This window comes from Zootoca vivipara, chromosome 14 (genome assembly GCF_965207765.1).
Source record: "Zootoca vivipara chromosome 14, rZooViv2.hap1.1, whole genome shotgun sequence".
Classification (NCBI taxonomy): domain Eukaryota; kingdom Metazoa; phylum Chordata; class Lepidosauria; order Squamata; family Lacertidae; genus Zootoca; species Zootoca vivipara.
The window spans coordinates 23730951-23748047 of record NC_142597.1 but is presented as its reverse complement, the minus strand read 5'-3'; the positions used below and the strand labels follow the sequence as shown (position 1 = coordinate 23748047).

At 46.8% G+C, this 17097-nt stretch overlaps 1 long non-coding RNA gene across 2 annotated transcripts in view; it reads left to right on the top strand.

Annotated features, from left to right (window-relative positions):
• LOC118097159 (uncharacterized) overlaps positions 1 to 16651 on the top strand; it is a 97103-nt gene extending 80452 nt beyond the window's left edge. Inside the window, exons 4-6 of one of the 2 annotated variants that reach the window (XR_015947132.1) lie at positions 9809 to 9968; positions 12685 to 12734; positions 16539 to 16651. This is a non-coding gene — a long non-coding RNA (uncharacterized LOC118097159). Of the gene's footprint in view, positions 1 to 9808; positions 9969 to 12684; positions 12735 to 16507 lie in introns of both variants that reach the window. The other variant, XR_015947131.1, reaches the window with a different exon arrangement.
• The last annotated feature ends 446 nt before the right edge of the window (positions 16652 to 17097 follow it).

Below are 17097 nucleotides of genomic sequence, written 5' to 3'. Positions count from 1 at the left end.
CCACAAGAGGGGAGAGGGCTCTTGTGTTCAAATCCTGCTTTCAGGTTTCTCACAGTCATCTAGCTCAGTGTTTCTCAACCAGTGTGCCTCCAGATGTTTTGGGACTACAACTCCCATCATCCCTAGCTAGCAAGACCAGTGGTCAGGAATGATGGGAGTTGTAGTCCCAAAACATCTGGAGGCACACTGGTTGAGAAACACTGAGCTAGCTGGCCGCTGTGAGAACAGGATGCTGGACTAGATGGGCCCCTGGCCTGATTCAGCTTCTTACGTTCTTATAAGGGAAATCTGCAAGCGCTCCAGTTGTAGCCAAATCATGCCCTGTGTTCCCTCCTGAAACAGGAGCTGCCCCCTCTTTAAACTAAGCACCAGGCAGTAAGAAAACATTCCTCATAAGATTGCAGATTTTAAAAGTCTGAGACCAGGACCTCTATATAAGAACAATAACAATAGTTTATTATTTATACCCTGCCCATCTGGCTGGGTTTCCCCAGCTGCTCAGGGCGGCTCCCAACAGAATATTAAAAACACAATAAAACATCAAACATTAAAAACTTCCCTAAACAGGACTGCCTTCAGATGTCTTCTAAAAGTCAGATTGTTGTTTATTTCCTTGACATCTGATGGGAGGGGTTCCACAGGACGGGCACCACTACCAAGAAGGCCATCTGCCTGCTTCCCTGTAACTTCACTTCTCATAGTGAGGGAACCACCAGAAGGTCCTTAGCGCTGGACCTCGGTGTCCAGATTGAACTATGGGAGTGGAGATGCTCCTTCAGGTATACTGGGCCGAGGCTGTTTAGTGCTTTAAAGGTCAGCACCAAAACTTATAATTGTGAATTGTGAATTCCTCTAAAGGACCCTCCTTCCCCACATTAATTTTTCAGCCTCTTCATTTAAAATTGTTTGGATCCTGCTTGGCTAATAGCATGAAACTGTTAACCTCAAGTAGGAATGTGGGAGAAATTCATGTCAGTTCACATTTAAAGGGGAAGTTGCCCGATCTGTACTTTCTGAAAGAAAATGGGAACCAAAACAGAGTCATCCTTCAAAATTTGCCCTTCTCTGAATTTTGCAATGTAGTCGTGCAATCAAGCAGTGTGTGCATGTACTTGGCAAAGTGTGCATGGGAAAAATGCACATAGCAGAGAAAATAACATACAAAATACATTATAGGATGGGGAAATGCTTTGCAAGAATGTAGTCAAAATTTAATGCAAGCATGAAAGTTGGGAGAAAGTCGCGTTCAATGACATTTTATACTTTTAAAAAATGAAAAGTGATGTGGAAATATGGAGAGTTGAACTTCAGATCAGAAAAATGAGGAACTGAGAAACCAAAATTGACATTCATCCATCCCTAACTTCAAATAAAGTATTAAAAGATGATGTTGATGATGATGATGAAAGATTGTATTTGATGGTGGCTTTTTGCTAGCAGAAACAGCCTATTCTCACATGAGTTAAGACATCCAGCTTTTACCAATCTCTCCTGCTTATTGCAGCCCCCTGGAAGCTTCAATACTGTAGGTGGTGGTGGAGACTGCTGAAGACTGAATGCTTTGCCTTGCACCAGTGTATCACCCAATAGTGCAAAGCCACCACTGGATGCAAAATTGGAGAGCCTGTGGCCCTCCCTGTTTCATTGGACTTCAGCTCTCCATCTGTCATGGCTGCTTTCGTTGAGATTCCTGCATTGCAGGGGGTTCGGATATTGGCAAGCAGTGTTAGCACGAGGTTTTTGAAGGCCCTTGAGCCCATCATCCCAAGCTAGCAAGACCAGTGGCCAGCGATGATGGGAGTTGTAGTCCAAAAACAATTAGATACCCAAGTTTCGGAAATACTGCTCTATAGGGTCCTCTGCCAAAACACACACAAAAAAAACCATTGTCAGCTGCTCTATATGAGAGGCTCCTTTGTTCCCCATTGGATAGCCCTGCCATTAGGCAGAGTGAGGTGGCTGCTTCTGACACCAAATTGTGCATGGTTAAATATATTGTTGATATATTTCAATTACAGGCAGGAGGGTAGGAAGTGCTTCTGGTGCCAAAATACTTGGGTATTTATGCACCTCAATTTAAGGGAGGGGGTGTCATTTGCTGCTCTGCCCTAGGCATCAAAATGTATTGGGCCTTTAATGGCATCACCAGAGTTTGCACTTGCTTCTTCCCCTCTGTGACCGAACAACATTCTGATGGTGCTCCATCTTGTCGTAGGCTAAGGCGATGCTTATCTTGAGTGCAGAAGCCCAGACAGTGAGAGTGTTGATGCAAATGGCTAGCTCTTGCAGCCTTTGCCAACTATTGATTAGGTATCTGATTTGCTTCCCCCTGACAATAGGCCACAAGACTAAGCCAATAAAGCAAGGGGAATGAAAACCTGTCATGATCATTCGATGCAACCGGCAGGCCAATGGGAAGGAGGAACTAATGGTTGCATGAGGGGAAGGTGGGAGGGAGGCAGAAATCTGTCTTAGCAACAGAAGAAAACAACCTTCTCTCCTCCCTGTCCTCGTCACCTCCCAGTGTCCCAGCTCAGCTGCATGGGGAAGATTCCTGCTTGTGTTTCTTAATAATATTTTGAACTGGCCTGCTTCTCAGATGGAATGTGGCTTAAAACAAACGAAGACTAGCTTACCTGGGCAACTCCCCATCAGCTTTATAAAGGTTATGTGTGTGAGAGATAATTTTCCCTCCTTCTCCAGTCATCTGATCTTTGGGCAGAAATAGATGGCTATTGTCTCGTTTGGTTCTTAATCTCTCCCTGTAGGTAACCCTGACTGCAAATTAAGATCAGCTTCATTTATTTCTGCCTTTAATAAGTTCCCAGTACAGATGAAAGCATCATTTGAAACCCACTCTAGTTTTATCGGACAGGATGGTATTTATTTACCACTAGGACGATGCTCATGAAAAGGTAGGAATGTGTATGGCAATGTGGTCCCTGGCAGTCACGTCCTTTCCCAGAAGGCCTTGGGCACATGCCCCTCTGTCTTCTGACTTATTGCAGATGTTGCTGAACAATGACTCCCGTCTGCTTACTGAAAACCTTACCAAATCCTCTTCAATGGCTACTAGCCATGATGGCTGTGTTCTGCCTCCACCATCAGAGTCAATACTCCTCTGAACACTTGTTGTTGGGAATTACAAGTGGTTTAACAGTCCATCCCTCCCTGCAGTGAACTATGGGAATTGTAGCTCTTGGAATGGAATAAGGATCTCCTTAGCACTCTCCGCACCCTTAAACTACAGTTACCAGGATTCTTCGGGGGGGGGAGCCATGGCTGTTTAAAGCAGTATGATGGCACTTTAAATGTATGGTGTAGCTGGGGCCCCAGTGTGATATTTCCCTCCTCTGAAAGAAAGACATAGAACTGAACGTAAGTCAGATGCTTTCAGTATGTTTTAGCACATGGAAGTGGTCAGGGGCATGCTGCAAGAGACTGAAATGCGCTACTTCTTGGTCCAGTCCAACTTTCAAAGCCCAAGTTGGAGCCTTTGTGAGATCAATTAACAGTGTTGAGATCTACTGGATATAGCCAATCTGTGTCCAACTTTACCCCATAAAAATGATTTGGGAATTTGGTGCTAAGGGAATTTATGATGGTGTGTGTGTGTGTGTGTGTGTGTGTGTGTGTGTGTGTGTGTGTGTAAAATCTATATAAAGCCATCTGTTTGTTTCCAAATGATTTGTATCATTTTTTTCTGGGAAAGACCTTGGGCTCCCATCAAAGTTCAAGTCACTCACAGCTAGCCATGGGCCAGAAATAGGTGCCTTGAAGGGACTGCCCTTCTCCACCTTCACCTAAAGCCTCATCCAGCAAACTCAGCAGAGCCTATGCTCTGAGCTCTGCAATCTGGATGAGTTTTCAACCTTCTTACCAGTACACTACACCCAGGGAAGCCAGCATGGCATTCTCCAAGCAATGTTGTGCTGCAGCTCTCACCATTCTTGACCTTTGTGCATGCTGGTTGGAGCTCTACTTTTGTATCCCACTTTTCCTCCAAAGGAGCTTAGGGTGACAGGCAACAAAACAGCCAAAGAGTACATTAGAACAGTTCAAAAACATCTGAAAACATTCAAGTCCTTGCTTTTTCTCTTTCAATGGAGATTTGTTCTGCCTGTGCTCCAAGACGGTGACGTTTGTGTCTACGGGAAGCAAAAGACTCGTGTTAAAATCCACTCTTGGAAGCTATTAGCATGTTGTCAAGGGCCATAGACAGCTCTGAGAGGTTGACTCTCTCCTCCTTGTTGACATCCACGCTCTTAAGGAATCTCCATGCAATTTTCAATCCTTTCCTGGGCTGAGCGGTAGACAACTTGCTCAGGACTTGCAAAGACCAACAACATCGAGAGGGGCACCACATTAGCTAGAGCTTTTGTGCTGGCAGCTGGTGGCATGGTGGGCTGTGTTGCTCACCTGACTTCCATCCAGCTGAGCCACAGCTGCAAAGCAGGATGGAGAGAGAAAGGGGGTGTGGACAGGGTGGGGGTGGGGAATGTGTTTTAAATGTCTGGTGTGTACACAACCCCGGTGTGCATCAAATCACAGCTTTCTGTGTGATGCAAACACACCTTTTAGGATTTTCTTTGCTTACTGTTCCAAGGGAAAGATGTGCTGGATGTTTTCTAGTTTGCATGATCAGGGGTTTCTAGTAAACAAGGGAGCCTTGGGATATGTAAAGGCTCAGCTTTTTAGTTGGTGTGGGGGTACATGTTGCTAACCCTATGTGTCAGTCAGCGACTCCCAAGCGAACGTACACCTGCTTTCCTTTACCAACCCCACCAACCCCACTTTCCTTCTTCCTCCCCAGGGGTGATTGGGGTTGTTTATTGGTGAAGGGAGGACAGATGACAAATAGGCTTAGCCACAGCAATGGAATGCAAGTGAGTCCCCGCTATTTTTTTAATTAAGAAGTGATGACAGCCGACTTAATTCCCTGAGTCTGCAGTTAAGAGTTTCCTGACCTAGACGTTATTGGACATGGTCCTCAGACTGATATATATTGTTCCCAGTGGTCCTGCTGTTGTGCCCTTTGTCTAGACGTATGCAGGGTGGACAAAATCTATGCTTCTTATCAGCATACACATAATGAGGCAGGGAAATGAGAATGCTTAAGAGTTTGGGACAAAGCAGCAGGTGAGATGGAATTTCCAGGGGGAAACCATAATGCCAACATTTTCTACCCTTTTCCAGTATTGATCTGGCTTTTGTAGTTACTTGGATTTATTGCCTACATATTTTTAAATGTATAGTATATCCTGCCCTTAGTATCTCAGATCAGGGAAGATTAGACCTCCTAATAATAACCATCAACGTCAGTGAAAAATCAGCACACATGTCTAATTATTTTTCATCTTCGTAGGATTTTGATCAGTGTCCAAATGTTATAAGAATGCTGCATGGCTATCTTCAAAATGGGTGTGGTTGTCTGGAACACTGAACAGAAGCAATTTACGCTGCAACATTTTATTGCGGGTCTCACTTGTACATAATACTCACCTAAGAAGGGGTCATTATTCTTGGTATAGGACCCAACTCCTAGGAGCCGGGGTCCCTTCAGCCCCCCCCATAAAATATTCAAGGGGCCCAGGTACCCACCCACCCCATTAATGGGTGTTGCCATTCAAATGGTGTGTGTGTGCTGTGTCATGTAATCAATTATGTGGGGGCAGGGCTTACCTGCCCTCCAATATTTTTTTCAAGTTGGCACTCTGATTCTTGGTAGTGACCTAGCCGCTCCCAATCTCAGTTGAGTCCAAGTCTGGATTTGCAGGTAGTCAGGGCCGCCTCGCCCATTGATTCTAGTGGCGCGGGGCGCCGGGGCGCCTGGGCGCTCAGGGGGTGCTGAGGGGCGCCCCAGCGAGTGGGGGAGCTGCGCAGCGGCCTCCCTTTTCCCTCCACCAGCTGCGCCACTCAGGGGAGAGCAGGGAGCCCAAGCAGAGCAGGGGTACTAGGACCCTGTTCCGCTCTGCAGCACCCACCTTCCGCCGCTTGTTGGTGAAGGGGAGCACCAGCCACGGCATGGCCCCTGTGGCTTCTTGCCAGCGCTGCTGATCCTGCTCGGCCGACACAAAGACGATCTCCAGGCACTGCTGCCGCTGCTGCTGCTCCAGCACCGCTCCGGCTTTGCCTCGGGCTGGCTGGAAGCGCGCGTAGAAGGCGGCCAGGCTAGCAGACAAAGACATCCCCGCCGAGCCCCACGCAGCTCCCGCACCCGGGCACCGGGTACGCTTAAGACGGCCCTGCAAGTAGTGCTACTTTCACAAACTATATACTTTTTTGTGCATGCTTCACAATTGAGAAAACTGTACCGCAACATCCAGAGAAGTGCCAATTTTGAAGGATAGCTCTGCTTCATTTCACTTGGGAACTACGAATCAGGTAGACCTACATTAAAATGAAAACTGAACAGGTTTCTCTCCCCTGTGCTTGCTTGTGTCCCCTGCGAGGTTGGCCACATGGTAAGGAGCAATGACTGTATCCAACATTCTCCTTTTTGCTAGTGCCTTGGACTCTTGCGTTACCAGATAGGCCAGTTTTAATGTTGTGCAGCTGGGGAATCAAGTGCAACTGTTGCAGTTGGGGGAGATTTGCTGCATAACAAATTGCACCCTCCATTGTGCAACAAAGTTACTAGCAACCTGTATGTGCATTCTCTTGTGCAACAATGTTCCACTGCAGCAAAACATTTCTCCAGCAAAGCAACAGTATTGCTACATGGTTTTAACTTGGTGGTACATTGGATACAACCCTAAGAAGAAAAGAAGAGCCTGCTGGATCAGACCAATGGCCCATCTAGTCCAATATCCTGTTCTCACAGTGGTCACCCAGAGGCCTCTTCTGGAAGCCCTTAAAAGGACCCAAGCAAAAGAGCCCTCTCCCCTCCTACGGTTTTGAGCAACTGGTATTCAGAAGCAGTGCTGCTTTTGACCATGGAGGCAGATCATAGCCACCATGCCTAGTATCCATTGACGGCCTTCTCCTCCATGAATTTGTCTAATCCTCTTTCAAAGTCGTCCAAGCTGGCTCCTGTGGGAGCGAGTTCCATAGTTTATGTATTGCATGAAGAACAGCTTTCTTTTATCTGTCATGAACCTTCTTCCATTGTGCAGCTTCATCGCATGCCCACGAGTTTCCGTATACGTTGGTTTCTCCTGGCAGTAAATGCTTCCGAGGGAGACTAGGTTTCTGGTTGGGCAGCACTGAAGCACCTCCTTGTACTGTGTTCCATAGCTTAGCGATGCGCTGTGGGAAGAGTAGGTGCACAGGAACAAAGAAAGAGATTCTGAAAGGCGCTTCATATGCAAAGTGAGCAGTCATGCACTCTGCTTGGAGTAGGGAGGGGGCTTCCAAGCCGACTGCAGCTGCTCTCCCATCCCAAAGTGGCATTAAAACCCACCTTTGAAATGAAAGGAAGCAGAAGAGAGTAGGGAGGTGATGGGTTCTTTCCCCCTTCGGCCATGCACAACCAGTTATTTTTATTTTTATGCTTTAAAAAAAAGCCCCTCCTCTTTCCCCTGCTTAGAATATTTTGCCATTACTCCAGAGTCAAAACAGGCTGCAGGCTCCTCACCTTGGTGTCATTGGAGAGCCTTCCAGATTGGAGGAAACTTTGCTTTCCAGCCTAATTAAGCTCTGATGACTTCAGCTATCTTCCCCACCCCTGATTAAGGCCACAATACTAATTAAACTCTTGGATAATTAAAAATGCAAATTGTCAGGATCCACAGCAAGCCTCTGTTTTCATGCTTCGGGACAAGAGAGGGAAGAGTTGGTAGACCCGCAAGTGGGGCATAGCAGTAAATTGTGCTCAGTCCCTCTCTTATGTGTATCAGTGACATTGGCTGCTGGGAGTAGGTTGTTTCTCATACCCTGCAGTTAGAACATTGGATTAAACCAAGTATGTGCGTAGGTATGTTCAGTTGGGTGTGAGCTGTATTGCTTCAGGAATCAACTTGAACATCCGTCTAGACAGCACTACAAAACACATATGTTGCATAAGGGGGAGGGGAGTTTTAAAGGGATATATGTAGAGTGCAGCTTGAGAGGTAGAACACATGCTTTGCATGAAGGATGTCCCAAGTTCAATCTCTGGCATCTCCCCAAGCAATGGGGAAGACTCTGGTCCCAAAGCCTAGGTGGGGTTTACTAAACCACCACCTGCAAATCTGCTCTGTCCCATTAAAAATTCTTAGGCTCCACCAGAGAAAGGGGACAATGGGTTCTGCCCATTCTGCACAGACACACAGGGGGTGGGGGTGGGGGGAGAGATTTGGTTCAGATTTTAGTGTGGTGCTGTCTAATTCACACTTTCTGTAGCACTCTGTGAGCTGAAACACAGCCATCTTTTGAAACTGGCACTTCTCTGAATTTTGTAACGCAATTCTTCAACCCTATTCTCAGACTCCGTTCCCCACCTGCTCTGCTGCACACCTCCAGTCCTGCTCATTATGGCATCTGGAGGGACGTGCGGAGGGCAGGACCAGGGGAGGGTCCAGTACATTGGAAGAGTGTGTGTTTTGTAAGCAGAGAGCTGCAGGTTTGTTCCCTGGAGTCTCCTGGTAGGAAGATGAGGTACAAGACTTGCCAGGTGGGACAGAGTGGCTGTACTAGCTCCCCAGAAGGTGGGTTACCAGGAGGGTGAGACCGTGGGGAGGTCAGCATGGTACGAACACACCAGCAGGCATGTCAGATAGTCTCTACTGGTGTTGGCCTCTCCACTGCCTCTTCCCTCTCCTTCCTAGTAAGTAACAGTGACCCACTTTTCAGAAAGCTGGGTAGCAGCTTCACCCCAACTGGTGAACCACTCCTGAGTGAATCCCCCCACCATTGTTGATAGTTCCTCTTCCTCCCCTCTACCACCACCAAGAACCAATGAGGAAGCAGGAAGTGGTCCCTGCTGCTCCGCCTTCTCACACCATTGGCTGGGCCAGATCAAGGGGCAAATGTACAAGTAGGTTACTGTAATGAAGAGCAAGAGCAGGTCTACAAAGGGCAGCTGTTGTCAGTGGGCCCCAGGTCCAGTATACCTGAAGGAGCGTCTCCACCCCCATCGTTCTGCCCGGACACTGAGGTCCAGCGCCGAGGGCCTTCTGGCAGTTCCCTCACTGCGAGAAGCAAAGCTACAGGGAACCAGGCAGAGGGCCTTCTCGGTAGTGGCACCCGCCCTGTGGAACACCCTCCCATCAGAGGTCAGAGGGATAAACAACTACGTGGCATTTAGAAAATACCTAAAAACAGCCTTGCTTAGGGAAGTTTTTAATCTGTGATATTTGATGTATTTCAATGTTTGTTGGAAGCCACCCAGAGTGGCAGGGGAAGCCCAGCCAGATGAGCGGGGTATAAATAATATATTATTATTATTATTATTATTATTATTATTATTATTATTATTATTGCTGGGGTGTGGGCTCTTGGCAAATGCCCAGCCTTACCAATCATTGCTGCCACCCCTCTTTTTGATAGGCTGTCCAGTAACTCCATTGGGTGAAGAAGCTGTAAAAATTAAACGGATTTAAAAGAAACCACACAAAGAATAGGGTGTGCCTAGCACTTTCCCAGTTGGGACCAGCTACTTGGAAACAGCCATATAATCATGGCAGCTCATCGTGGAGTTTTGCCAGATTTGACTCACTGTGTGTCTCTTGTCTGATAGCCCTGATTGGCCGACAGTTATGGCAAACTGTGCTCCATTGTCCTGTCTATGTGTTTAAAATGTAACAAAAGAATAAACAGGGAGTCATTGTCTCAACCTGTGGTGGATTTCCCCTCCCCTCCCCTCTCTTTCTCCTTCTCGCACACAAAGAGCTGCAGGTGTTTTCCTGGAGACACAAAAGTTAACAAGGATAGAGGTGTTGGCCAACAGCCAGGAGGATAAAATTGCCCAGAAGAGAAAGATGAGGAACTACAAGAGTCGTCCCATGCTGAGTTTTTGTACCTTTGTGGCTCTCGAAGCAAACACATAGGTCAGTAATCAAAGGTTTAGAAAGTCATTTGGCTCCTGCAGCTTGGCCTCCGAATCAGAATGCAGAGACCATCTGCTGGGCTGAAGCTTGTCTTTTGAGGGCTATCGACCATGTCCCAATCTCAGTTACGCCACTGTAAGCCCAAAACTCTGCCCTGGAGAAAGTCAAAACGAGTCACTTTTGGCGATACATCAATGCAATTGACGATAATCTGATTCCCCTCCCAACCCTAACCCACCCTTAGTAATTCTCTCTCTCTCTCTCTCTCTCTCTCTCTCTCTCTCTCTCTCTCTCTCTCTCTCTCTCTCTCTCTCTCTCTCTCTCTCTCTCTGCCAGGGTAATATTTGTGCCCTGGCCCCCTTTTTAACTGTGTTGTCATGGCGATGGGCTTCTCTTCTCTGGAAAGGGTGAGGAATCTCTGAATTACTGTCCCCAAACGTTTATCTACCCACCTCAATCAAAGTATGAGTTCAATGAAAGTGCAAAACACAAAGGAATAGCAGCCTTGGCTGTTGTTCCGACGTCTCCTGGTCTCCCCTCTTTTGGAGGCCAAAGGCTTCACTGCCAAGCTCATCCCCAGATGCCCCAATAAAGCCCATGCTTTGTCTAATGGTGGCAATGTTGATGGCAATCGGTGGGAAGAAGGGATTGCCAAGTGGGCACTGGAATGGTGTGCCTATCTTTTAGCGCTTTGCAAATGGGGCCTTTTGTGGGGGGCAGTCTGTGTTGCTGAACAATAAATGGAGTTTATGCACATAGGGGAAGTTTTAGGGGGTTTTTGGGTGGGGGAGGGAGGAATTCTGGCCACAGAAACATCAGTAGTGCAGCAAGAAAGCCAGAAGTTCAGGGTGTCTTCATGCTCACAGACCTGGCACCTCACAGTCATGCCCCTTCTAGGATTGTGCAGCCTTCTAAGATTATACAATTTATAATCAATTTCTGAATGCTATCCTACTCCGTGCAATACCCTTTTTGCAGCTGCAACTCTGGTTGGGAATGAATCAGTAGGCAAAATATTCAGGACTGGGAACACCTTGGAGTTAGAAATACAGTAGCTTGTTCCAGCCCTGCTTAAGGGATTCCATCTTTGCAAATGCCTTTATGATAGAGCACGAATCACGTCTTTTAGACTAGGGATGGGAAACCAGTGTCCTGGAAGCCAGGTGTAGCCCTCCAGACCTCGCTATCTGGCCATCCTGGCTCTTCCCAGGCCATGCCCCAGGTCACACACCCTCACCCCAAGATGCACTCCTCATTTGCCCTGCTCTGCCCCCCCAAGTGCTATTGCCTGGCTGGGGTGAGTTCTGGAACCAAGATGATGCTCTCGATCGTGGATGCCGGCAAAACCTTTGGCATCTTGGTGACTGTATAAAAGAATCGCTTCCATGCGCTCCAGCCACTTTTGCCTCTGGTACTTTTTGTTCCTTGCCTCTCACCAAACCCAGTTACTCATGTGACCCCTGGAAGTGACAGAAAGCAAACCCTTGATAGGAAAAGAAGTGAAAGGTGTCCATTGGATTTTTCACTCCTCTGAATATTGCAAGACAGCAGTTTAAATGTATCAAACTGCACATTTACATGAGTATTTTGAAGGAAAAAATATACACGCATATTTTGAGAGAGAGAAAGCATATATTTAAATACTTATTTTGGGATGATTGGATTTTTAAATAAATAAATAAATAAATAAATCACAGAATACTGTGGGCAGAATTATGAGTAAAAACGTGGGGAAGTGACACAGTCTCTCAAGAGTCAGATCCGCTAGTTACTAGCTTGTATTCTTTTTGAGGTGCTGCTATTGCGTGGACAGGCGGAGTCCCCCAAACCCCCAGGTGACCCCCTGAGTGGAATAAAGATGCAGGACAACATGCTATGGAATTCAAATTGGCCACAACTTTATTAAGATTCAGATGTAGGGAGACTTTGGCTCAGGCATTGGGCGTTATCCTTCCCAGCCAGGGTTCTGGGAGGCCTTGGGGTTATCCACATGCATAGGGGTTGGGGCTGGCTCTGGAGAACATATGTTCAAGCAGAGAGAGCCCACCCCCTGTTCGCCGCCGCTGGAAGGGGGAAGTGATGATGCCTATTGGCATGGTCAAGGCTTCCCCCAATAACCCGATCTTGTTGCCACAAAGGGGGTGAGGTCTCCACCTCACGCCCTTCGCTCTAGGAAAATCGCCAAAGAATTCTGCCCAAGGCCCGACACTGCCAAAGTTGTGACGTATTGCTACGGGAATGGCAAAATCTGCCAATGCAGGAAAATTCATTTCCGACCCTTCAACAGCGGTCTTGACGTAGCAGCGCCTGTGAACCTGTAGAGAAAAGGTTAACCTGCAAAAGAACTTGAATGAGGGTGTGGAGGGTGGGAGAAGCTCTGGAACCAACTGGTGCTTGGAGGTAAGATTCAAATTCTATTGTGTGAGCCGGACAGTCCCTCCCCTTACCTGGCCATCTCCTGGCAACACCTCCCCAGGCAGGATTGGACGCTAGGCTTGGGTAGGCGGAGACCCCTGGCATCCTACCTGGGAAGGCGGTGCCAGCCCCGAACTACCAGGGAATCGCCCTCTGGGATCAGGGGGCTGCGTCTGATCACGCAAAAGTCGCCCCCCATTGATGTGTGGAGCGGTCATTGTCAAAGTCCTCCTACAGATGCAAAGAGGAAAGAACTTATCAATAATGACTGATGATTTCTGATTACGTTTCTTTACTGCAGATCTCCCCTTGGCAGATGGACTGATCCTATTTCTACCCTTTCACATCCAGGTACTGGGTTTGGGGTGGGGTAGTTTGAAGCATTTATAAGACTAGTACATTGACATTGGATTTGTAAGAGTAGCTTAACATTCCATTTCCCTTCGCAAGGAATTCTGTGGATTGTAGTTCTGAGAGGGGAATATGAGCTCATAACAACTCTCAGAACCCTTAACAAACTCCAGCTCCCAGAATTCTTTGGGTGAAGCCATGGCTGTTGAAAGTGGTGTCATAGGGTGGCCTCAGTATAAGGAACACCAAGACTGCATATGAAAATGCACTTAGATTTCTCACAGAAAGAATGCACCATACTGGCATAAACAACCAAAGTTACAAATAATTTCTTATGTTAACAATACTCCAATGTTCATTTTTATAAGCTGCTGGATACTGGCTTTGCATGTATCATTTTGCAAGAACCCTCACTGTGTTCTGTATTGTATCAGTATGAGAAAGCCAAAATAAATAAAGAGTGTGGCACTGAGAAACATATGTATAACTTTAACAAAATGGCAAAATGCTCAGTGCGTTTCAATGGAAGCCTTCCTCAGTAAATTTAGTTTACTGATCTTTCCAGTAAGGCTACACCACCAGGAGTGGTGATGACTGCAGTTCATCACAGGTCACGCCATGGCTGAACTGGGATTTGAACTCAGGTCCAATGACTGTCCGAAACACCTCCTCTCACCCCCAGTGTCCCAGCCCCATAGAGGGTGTACATGGATTTTCAGGTGCTCCTCCTGGTGAAAACCATCATTTCCGCAACACTGGCACCACATAGTGAGATATAAGCATTGTTTGACACTTGAGTATCTGGTCATTTTATCATGCAATTTCCTGGAGAGTTCAGTCAACTCAGCTTTTGGAGGAAGGGATCTTGTGATGGGTAAATCTGCCATATTCAGTTCCTTTCAGTTTCTCATTTTTCCAACCTTAGATTCCGTTTTCCACATTTCCACGTGTGGGTTTTTCCTTTTTAAGTCCTCATAAAAATCCACCAGCTTTTTAGTGTGAATTTCTCCCAATATACACATTTCGGCAAAGCTGTTATGACATTTTGGCATGCTTCATTCAATAATATATGCAGTTTTATGCACACTTTACCCTAGTATATGCCTTTGTGCATGCCGCACTGGACTTAGAGAACAGCACTGCAAAATCTGGAGAAAGGTGAATTCCAAAAGATAGTCATGTTTTGTCTCACATATTGTTCTGGAAAATACAGATTCTCTGAGTTCACCTTTGAATGTGAACTGAATTGAGTTTCTTCTCCATCTGTAGGAGGGGCATTGGCCAATCCACAAGATGTATTCCTCCTTAAGAACAAGAAAAGTCCTCTCTCTGTTCTGTGTCTGTATGTGTGTGTGAGAGGCCTCCCGCTTCTTTCCAGCAAGGGAATGTAAGCAGATATTGGCCCAAAAGCACTTTGCTCAGCAGTTTTTGGCTTGTTTTAATTGGCCAGCCCTGCAAGCATTCTGGACACTGTACCTGCGCCAACAAAAATTCTCCACTTAGGTTCAGCGAGTCCTGATTCTGAGAACAGGAGAGGGACATGGACTCACGAAAAGGAATGAGAAAAGCCAGGCTCATGTGTTAAAACAATTCCTTGGAAAGGTGGTGGTGTGAGGAGAACATGTATAGAATATAGAAAATACCAGCTACACCCATTTGCTGATTGTCCTCAGGAGCCTATTTGACTTTTCCTGGCGTAAAGATTACTGCGGCTGTTCTTGAGCTTCCTTTGTGTGTGTGTGTGTGTGTGTGTGTGTGTGTGTGTGTAAGATGCATGTTTCATATCAAAACAGTAGCAGGTTGTTTCCTCTGAGAAAAGCCAAAGGAAGCCAACTGACCATGCATTGTGGTTTGCCAAAGGCTTGACCATCTGAGTCTCTTGATCAGGCATCCCCAAACTTCGGCCCTCCAGATGTTTTGGACTACAATTCCCATCATCCCTGACCACTGCTCCTGTTAGCCAGGGATCATGGGAGTTGTAGGCCAAAACATCTGGAGGGCCGCAGTTTGGGGATGCCTGCTCTTGATGGTCTGGGGAACCCAAGAAGGCTTATTTAGCTCCCAGTGCGAAGCCGAACAGGTCACGCTGGTGAGCTGTATTTGGCTTCCTAGGTCCCAAGTTGGACAGACCTGCAATTCAGATGGTCAGACTCATTTACTTGAGATCTGTCTGATGCCAAGGGGCCCGTCTTCCCACCCCAGCCAGAAATGTTATCTAGTGTTCTCAGTTCACAACCCTGAAATCCATGCTCTACCTTCTAAAAATCCCCCCAGATGCCTCACCAGCAGAGATGTGGAAATCTGTCAGTTTTGGTTTCTCTTCATTTTTCATTTTTCCAATCATAAATTTGGTTCTCCGCTGTCAGGGGATTGTTGCGGCTACTCCTGAGTAAAGACGCTCCAGTCCGTTCTGTCTTTAAGGGTTTTATTGTGCATACTACTGGTATTTACAGTGCAGAGATGGCAGGAAACATGCCCTCCTAGTCACTCGCAGAATCCGGCAATGGCGCCCGTCTGCTTCGGGGCCAGCATAATACAGTAGCTTGGACACCCCAAAACGCTGCCCTCTCACCCTACATCTGGGCTCTCACCTCAATTCGGGTGCCGGAAGCGGCTGTGCTCCCTCCTCCAGCTGTGGGCTAGGGCGGTGCAGGGGCTCTGATACATCGCTGAGCCTTCCTTCCTCCACTAGTTGGCTTGGGCAGTGCAGGGGCTCTGATACCTCACTGAGCCTTCCCTCCATTCCGCTTCCCTCCTCATTCCCCCCACCTGACCCGCTGCTACCGCTCTCGCTGGGCGAAGTGCTGGTCAGGATGATGGGGAGAGGCTCCCTGTAGGGAGTCCCCCTGACATCTGTGTTTGATTTTTTAAAAAAAGTATTGCATTTATATCCCACCCTTTTCTCCAAGGAGATCAAGGTGGCATATGTGGTTTTTGCCCTCTTCATCTATTCCCCACAACAATCCTGTGGTGTAATTTAGGCTAAGTGGCAGTGACTGGCCCAAGGTGACCCAGTTTGCCTCATGGCTGAGGAGGGATTTGAACCCTGGTCTCCCTGGTCCTGGTTTGGAATCCAACCACTACACCATGCTGGTGTCTTCCTGAAAATTCACCAGCATTTTGGTGCAAATATTCCCCCAGTAAAGCCCTGTTTCTGTGTAATTTTGCCTAACACATGCACTTTTGCAAAGCAAAAAGTTTGTATGCTTGTTTTGCCAACCCTCAGTGGTTGAGCCTCCTCCTTTATCAAAACCAAGGTTTAGAAGGCTTTGCAGTGACTAAAAAGCTCTCCTTTTGTGTTGATTGCATGGCTCTAGGATGCTGGAAACAGGGAACCCACTGGGACTCTGCTGCAGAAATTGCAATGGGTCTTCAGCCTCCCTGCAACCCCCGAACAACTACTTCTCTTGCCTTTGCTGAAGAGATGCTGCCGGGGTAGAGAGCCCTGGGCAAGCTGGCCATACAAGCTAGCCATCTAAACCCTAAAGAAGCCTGGGGACTGTAGGTTATCCCTAACAAAAGCGACAATTCCCAGCACCCTTAACAAACTACAGCTCCCAGGATCCTTTGAGGGAAGCCATACCCTTTAAAGGTATGGTAGCGGTGTGACTACAGTCTCCCCTGGAATAAGGCAGCTTCCTGCGTTACTAGTTACTGATCGGAAAACGCTGCAGTCAACTTCTCTTCCACTACATTGGGCAACTTTCGTGTCATTTTTTTAAACATGCGGCATCTGTTCAGAGGTTCTCCTAATTTAGTGGTTTTCCCACCAGCCTGTAGATCAGCATCATTCCTATTTTCCAGTTGGAGATGGAACAAAGGTGGAGATTGCATCTTGCCAAAGGCTACTCTATCACTGAGCTCAAATGTGGATGCAGGAATCACAGCTCCAAACAAGTGCCATGCCCACTGGTGAGAATAATGGATGTGTTCAAAGCATTCTGTTGAGTTCATACGTGGTGGGCATGCTCCCTCCCTCCCTCCCTCCCCTCCCCCTCCCCCTCCCTCTCTCCCTCCCCCCTCTCTCTCTTACATTCTATACATTTTCCTTGGACATGCATGCATTGCCATAATTATACCCATATATTTAGAACACTGATGCAAGTTTTAATCTGTTTTTAGTTTATTTGTTATTTAAACTTTTTGAAAGCTTAACGTTATTGTTGTTAATTCTGCTTATTGATAATTTTATTGTTTTATATATTTTTTGCAAACTGCTTTGAGGGTTGGTTTCTTTGGTATTATTATTATAATTATTATTATTATTATTATTAAATATTCAAAACAGTTTTAAACAGTCTACAATCGCAGAAATAAGGTGGATTCTAAAAATATACACCTCAAATGTCAAAAGCCACAGGCC